Consider the following 6,803-nt stretch of genomic DNA (forward strand, 5'->3'; position numbering starts at 1 on the left):
CCCTCATAATATCCTGAAATAAAAATAAAAATCAAAAATCAAAAAAAAAAAAAGCTACTCTTCCTGTAAGATGAGGACAGGGAGACAGAACAATAGAAAAATAACTTATTAGTTAACATCAGATTACTTCAGGCTACTTCTTTTGTGTAAGGATTAAAGCTGAGGAAGATTTAAACTGGCCTGTCTGGGAAATTGGTTATTATTAATATTTCTTATTCCTGATTTCTCGGAATTTCTTGGTTTGGGTTTGGGGCAGTGGAACTTCAGCGTGGGTGACTCCATTTTGATTTTTAGTCTGGTCTGTTGGAGCTTAGGGCAGAAAATTAGTCCAAAATGATGGCCCTCTATAATTTTTATTTAACACATCTAATCACTTTGACCAAATGCACAATTCAAAGTTGGTCAGAATTACTAAAAGAAATTGTCAGATCCAACAATCACATGAAGCTCTTAGCATATATATCTCTTTCTGAAGATTAAGTAGGCTAAAGAATATTTGAGTAATATCTCATAATTATTTACATCTGTGATACTGCGATTTATAATAACTGTATGTATTTGGTTTCTGCCTCTGGTTCCTGGCACGGAGCTCCTAAAACCCTTGGCATCTCCAGAGTAGTAAGAGTGTCTTTGGTATGCTACTGAGCTGACTGGTAGCTGGCAGCCCCTAGATAGCTTCAGGATGGAGGCTGATCGCCAGAAAGACCAGCCTTGCCCTGTGTATCTCTTCCATTAGGCTGTTCATGTGTATCCTTTGTAATATCCTTTATAAATAAGATAAATGAGTACAGGTACGTAAAGTGTTTCCCTGAGTTCTGTCAGCCACACTAGCAAATTAATTGAACCCAAGGAGGGGGCCATGGGAACCCCGATTTATAGCCAATTGGTCAGAAGCGTAGATCACAACCTGGGGTTTGTGATTGGCATCCGAAGCTGAGGGCCGTCTTGTGGGACTGAGTGCTCAACCTGTGGGATCTGATGCTATTGAATTAGAGGACACCCAGCTCCTGTCCACTGGAGAAACTGCCAGAGAATTGCTTGGTTCTGTGTGGGGAGAAATCCCTACACACTGATAAAGAAAAGTAGCTCAGAGCAGTCTGAGCTGAATGTTAATGGAAAAAACAAACTCTGTAAAATATTTTAAAGAGGTTTATTCTGAGCCAAATGAGTGTCCTCAGTCTAGGAAACAACTATCTTCTAGAGATCTTGAGAAAGTGCAGCCAAGGTGGTCAGGTTACAGTTTGGCTTTTTACATTTTGGGGGAGACAGGAATTGTAGGTAAAATCATAAATTAATACATGGTTTGGCCTGAAAAAGTGAAACACCTCAAAGATGGGGTTGGGGGAGGTTTACAAAGTCATAGGTGGATTTAGGGATTTCTTAGTTGGCAAATGGTTGAAAGAGTTCAGCTTTGCCTAAAAACTTGAAGTCAGTAGAAAGGAATGTTCAAGTTAAGACAAAGGGGGTCTGGCCAGGCGTGGTAGCTCACACCTGTAATCCTTGCACTCTGGGAGGCCGAGGCCGGCGAGGATCACTCAAGGTCAGGAGTTTGAGACCAGCCTCAGCAAGAGTGAGACCCCGTCTCTACTAAAAATAGAAATTAGCTGGACAACTAAAAATATATAGAAAAAATTAGCCGGGCACGGTGGCGCACGCCTGTAGTCCCAGCTACTCGGGAGGCTGAGGCAGAAGGATCGCTTGAGCCCAGGAGTTTGAGGTTGCTGTGAGCTAGGCTGACGCCACGGCACTCTAGCCCAGGCAACGGAGTGAGACTCTGTCTCCAAATAAAAAAAATAAAGGGAGTCTGTTATCTGTCATGTGATCCCATGCTAGAGTCAGGTTGGAAAGTAAGCTACAATATACCTCTTTAGCAAGATTGGTGGCTCGCAGGCATAACAACCTTTGCCTTGCATGATCTTAGGTCTTATTTATAATTTGGTAGGTATCTTATTGTCACAAAGAGTCTGTTCTGTCAGTCTTATGATCTCTATTTTAGCATTAATGCTGGTCAGTTTTTGAGTCTAAACTGCCAAAAGGGAGACGGTATAACAAGGCATGTCTGACTCCCTTCCTGTCATGGACAGGAACTCAATTTTTCAGTTTTTTCTGGAGCTCCCTTGTCCAAGAGGGGGTTCATTCAGTTGGTGGGGGGCTTAGCGTTTTATTTTTGGTTTACGTGACATGCAAAATTCATCGGGCATAGAGAGACATGAGTATTGAGACTTCAGTCTCATGCACACGTGTGGCACACACAGACCCCCACACACCCCTGCACCTATGCCTGGAGGCAATTGTTTAAAGGCATATTGTTCGTTCTTTCCTTCCTTGTAGTTTCCAGATTAGCTGATAAATTACCTAAACTGTTATCGCAAGTTGCACAATGTGACCTCCCCCATTATCTTCATAGTCCTATAATTTGTGATACAAAGAACAATGTAGAGCCAATTGATAGCTTATGTTATTTTACTTAACCAATGTAAGAACTCTCTCTTCTTTTTCCCTTTAAAAACCCACTTGTAACTGCTGCCATTCGGAGCATATATTTGGGGCAACTTGAATGTTTCTCTCCCAGGTTGCAGTCCTCAAATTTGGCCCATTCTACTTATATTATTTTTGCCACGGTTTCTTTCTTTAGGTCAACACATTTTGGAGACCAGAAGTAAAGCATTAAGGATTGAATTGAGTGAGAATAGAGAGTAGAAAAAGCCCATTGGTTTTTCCCTTCTATCTCTATTAACCCCAAAATTAGAAAATACATTTCAAGCACACTTATAACATTTACAACAATTTACCATCATATATTGAGCTGAAATCTAAACCCTCTGAGGCTTCTATCTTCTGGTCCTAGGTCTGTCCATTGGAGCCATAGAGACATTGCTTTTCTAGTGACAGTCCTTCTATATGCCCAGTGAGTCTTCTTCCTATTAAATGTTTCCATTTTCCTTCTACTGTTCCTCCTAGGAGATAGATTTACCTTCTCTCACCCTTCAGGTTATTCCGCTCTGAATATATCTAGTTGACTACTCTCTTTATCTAGGGCCCATCTTTCATTTTAGGGGAAATTAACACTGTGCTAGCTGCTTTGTAAATACTGCCTCATTTAATCTTTATAATAAACTTTTGAGGCAGCTGGTGATATCTTTATCTTACAGACCTAGAAAGTTGGACTTAGAAACTTTCCCATTGTTGCACATCTGGTATTGACCAAATGTGGGGACTGAAGGATGACCACCACCTCTGAGTGTACAGTGATGCTGTTACTGAGCAAAAGCCCTCATTGCCCGATGCACGGAGAAGCCAGTAACTATGGCTCTGGCTTTGAGGAAAGAAAGGCTTTATTGCAAAACCAGTCAGCCAGCATGGAGACAGGAGCAGGCTCAAATCTGTCTCCCTGATTTGGGGTCTGAGGAAAATTTATGAACTCAGAGGAAAAGGAAAAGATTTAGGAATGTTTGCTTGCCAGGGTCTGACTGGAGGACTTCAAATTTGACCATTTATAGAAAGGTATGTTGAGGCAGATTTTAGCCCCTGATCTTCTGGGCCAACAGACCCCTGGCTTCTGAAAGAATTCCAGCATTCAGGTTCCAGTCACGTCCTAGTCTTCTTAGTTCCAAGGGGAGGAATTGTTGGTTTTGGGTGTTATTAGAGGTCAAAGCTTTTTCTATTTTACATACCTGGGCTACATGACTTGCAATTTTTGGCTCTGTTATACCTAGAAGGTAACTCAACATTTTGTTATCAATGGAGTAGGCCCCGTTTGGGCTAGTCCCATGGTTACAGTGCCATTTATTGGAACAGAAAACATTGGTGATGGTGGTGGAGCAAGAAACAAAGATCTCCCCTTGGCTGTCTAGTAGACTTCTCAAACTTAACAATGCCAAAACTCATCTCTATTCCTATACAGAAATCTGCTGCTCTCCCTGTTTCCCTCATCTCTGTGAGTGGAATTGCATTCACTCAGTTGTTCAGGCCAGAAGCCTTGAAATCATCCTTTCTCCGTCACTCCACTGTGAGTCAATTCTTCCAGAATATAGTGCAAATCCTACCACTTCTCAAGTTCTCCACCTCTACCGCCATGTCCAAGCTTCCATCGCTCTTGTCTAGACCACAACAATAGCTTCTTAACTTATCTCCCTGCTTCTGCAATTTCCCTACACATTCTCTTTTTCACATTGGAACCAGAATGATCTTTTTGTATGTAAGTCAGAACCTGTCTTTCTCCTGCTGTCATCCCTATAGTGTATTCCAATAATCAGGATAAAATCCAGTGTCGTTTGCATGGCTCCCAAGGCCATGATCTGGCCCCTGGTCTCCTCTCTAACCTCACCTCACCCCCATCCGTACAGGCCAGGTTAGCCGTGGTCGTCAGACTCAAGCAAGTTCATGGCTTAGGGTCCTCCTCTTGCTATTCCATCTGCCACTTCCCCAGCGCTGCTCAGGTATCACCTCTTCAGAGGCCTTCCCTGACCGCCCTGTCTAAGAGAGTACCAGTTATTCTCTATTCCCTTGCCTGCTTTATTTTTCTGCATAGCACTTATCACTACTCGATATTTTATTATTAATATATATTTATTTGTTTATCTGTTCATTGTCTGTTTCCTCTAGTTTTAGCTTCTTGAGGGCAAGACTTTGTTTAGTTCACCATTGTATCCCTAGGGCCTAGAACAGTTCCTGCCAAGTAGAAAACACTCCTCAATAGATACTTAAGTGAGTGAATACTGTGCCACTGTTTAAAATCCTTCATTGGCTCTCCATTTTCTGGGACAGGGGTTCCCTATTGACATTTTGGGCCGGATAATGGGGAGACCTGTCCTGTGCTTTTTAGAGCATTTAGCAGTATCTCTGGCTTTTATCCACTACATGTAAGTAGTACTCCTCCTCCCCTCCCCCAGTAACAATCAAAAATATCTGCATACATTGCCACATGTATCCCCTAAAGGGAAAAAACCCCACAATTGAGAACCATTGGTCTAGAGCAAGCCAACCTAAATCGGATTCACTTGGAGAGCTTTAAAAAAAAAACAAAAAGCAAATCCCAAACCTTAGCAGAAACCTATGGATTCAGAATCTCCTAGGCTTAGTTGCTGGGCAACTATTATAAGGTACTTGCTGGCGTAGAGGGTAAACCCAAAGTCCTTTGTCATCCAGTCCTCCCTTCCTCTCTTGGCATTGCTGCTTTTTTTTTTTTTTTTTTGACACGGAGTCTCACTCATTGCCTCAGCTACAGTACAGTGATGTCATCATAGCTCACTGCAACTTCAGACTACTGGGATCAAGTGTTCCTCCTGCCTCAGAGTCCCAAATAGCTGAGATAACAGGCTCATGTCATCATGCCTGGCTAATTTTTTTTCTTTTTTTTTTTTTTTGAGACAAGGTCTCACTCTGTTGCCCCATCTTGAGTGCAGTGGCATCATCATAGCTCACTGCAGCCTCAAACTCCTGGGCTCAAGCCTCAAGGGATCCTCCTGCCTCAGCCTCCTGAGTAGCTGGGACTACAGGCAATAAGCCACCACGCCCAGCTAATTTTTCTGTTTTTTTGTAAAGACAAGGTCTCACTCTTGCTCAGGCTGGTCATTTTTTAATTTTTTGTTGAGATAGGGTCTCTCTATGTTGCCCAGGCTGACCTTGAACTCCTGACCTCAAGGGATCCTCCCACCTCAGCCTTCTAAAGTGCTAGGATTACAGATGTGAGCCACCATGCCCAGCCAGCATTGCTTCTTTTTTGTCACCTAGTCCTTCAGCCACACCGTGCTGTTTTATGTTTCCTTTTCTCCGCACATGATTTTTTCTCCCTGGCACAGAGACTTCCTAGTTGCTTACTAACATTCATTTCCTCTATATTCATTAATAATAGAACCCCTATATTGTTGGATCATGACTATGTACCCAGTTAAATAACACATTTGCCAACCTTCTTTACAGATGACAATGGCTTCCCCTCCTGTTCTTCCTCCTCCTCCTTCTTTTTTATTGGAAAAATTCTACATGAACACATTCTGGTTGTACAGGCTTTGAACAATACAGTGTACACCTTTTACCTGCCTTCCATCCAGAAATGACCACAATCAACAGTTTGGTATATCATCTTCCAATCCTTTTCTATGAATTTAAATCTATTTATTTTCTACCTAGTAATCCTAATGTTTTGATTCTTTATTTCCTAAATAATGTTCATCTAGCCCTTTTTTTTTTTTTTTTTTTTTGAGACAGAATCTCACTCTGTTGTCCAGGCTAGAGTGCTGTGGCGTCAGCTTAGCTCACAGCAACCTCAAACTCCTGGGCTCAAGCGATCCTACTGCCTCAGCCTCCCGAGTAGCTGGGACTACAGGCACGCGCCACCATGCCCGGCTAATTTTTTTTTCTGTATGTATATTTTAATTGTCCAGCTAATTTCTTTCTATTTTTAGTAGAGACGAGGTCTCGCTCTTGCTCAGGCTGGTCTTGAACTCCTGAGCTCAAACGATCCACCTGCCTCGGCCTTCCAGAGTGCTAGGATTACAGGCGTGAGCCACCGCACCTGCCCGGCCCATCTAGCCTTTTTTATTGAAGATTGTCAAGGCACATTTAAAAAAAAAATCCCTTTCTAAGTAAACAAGACCCCCACCTTCACCCTCATCAGCAGATTAAGTTTCTTTCTAAGTAAAGAAAACTCTGAAATTTTAGGTTAAAAGATGTATTAGCCACTGGGTACAGTGGCTCATGCCTGTAATCCCGGTGGTCTGGGAGGCCAAGGTGGGAGGATCACTTGAGCCCAGGAGTTTGAGATGAGCCTGGGCAATAGTGAGACCCTGTCTCTACAAAAA

The sequence above is a fragment of the Propithecus coquereli genome, unplaced genomic scaffold (genome assembly GCF_000956105.1).
Source record: "Propithecus coquereli isolate 6110/MARCELLA unplaced genomic scaffold, Pcoq_1.0 Scaffold126, whole genome shotgun sequence".
NCBI classification, from domain to species: Eukaryota; Metazoa; Chordata; class Mammalia; order Primates; family Indriidae; genus Propithecus; species Propithecus coquereli.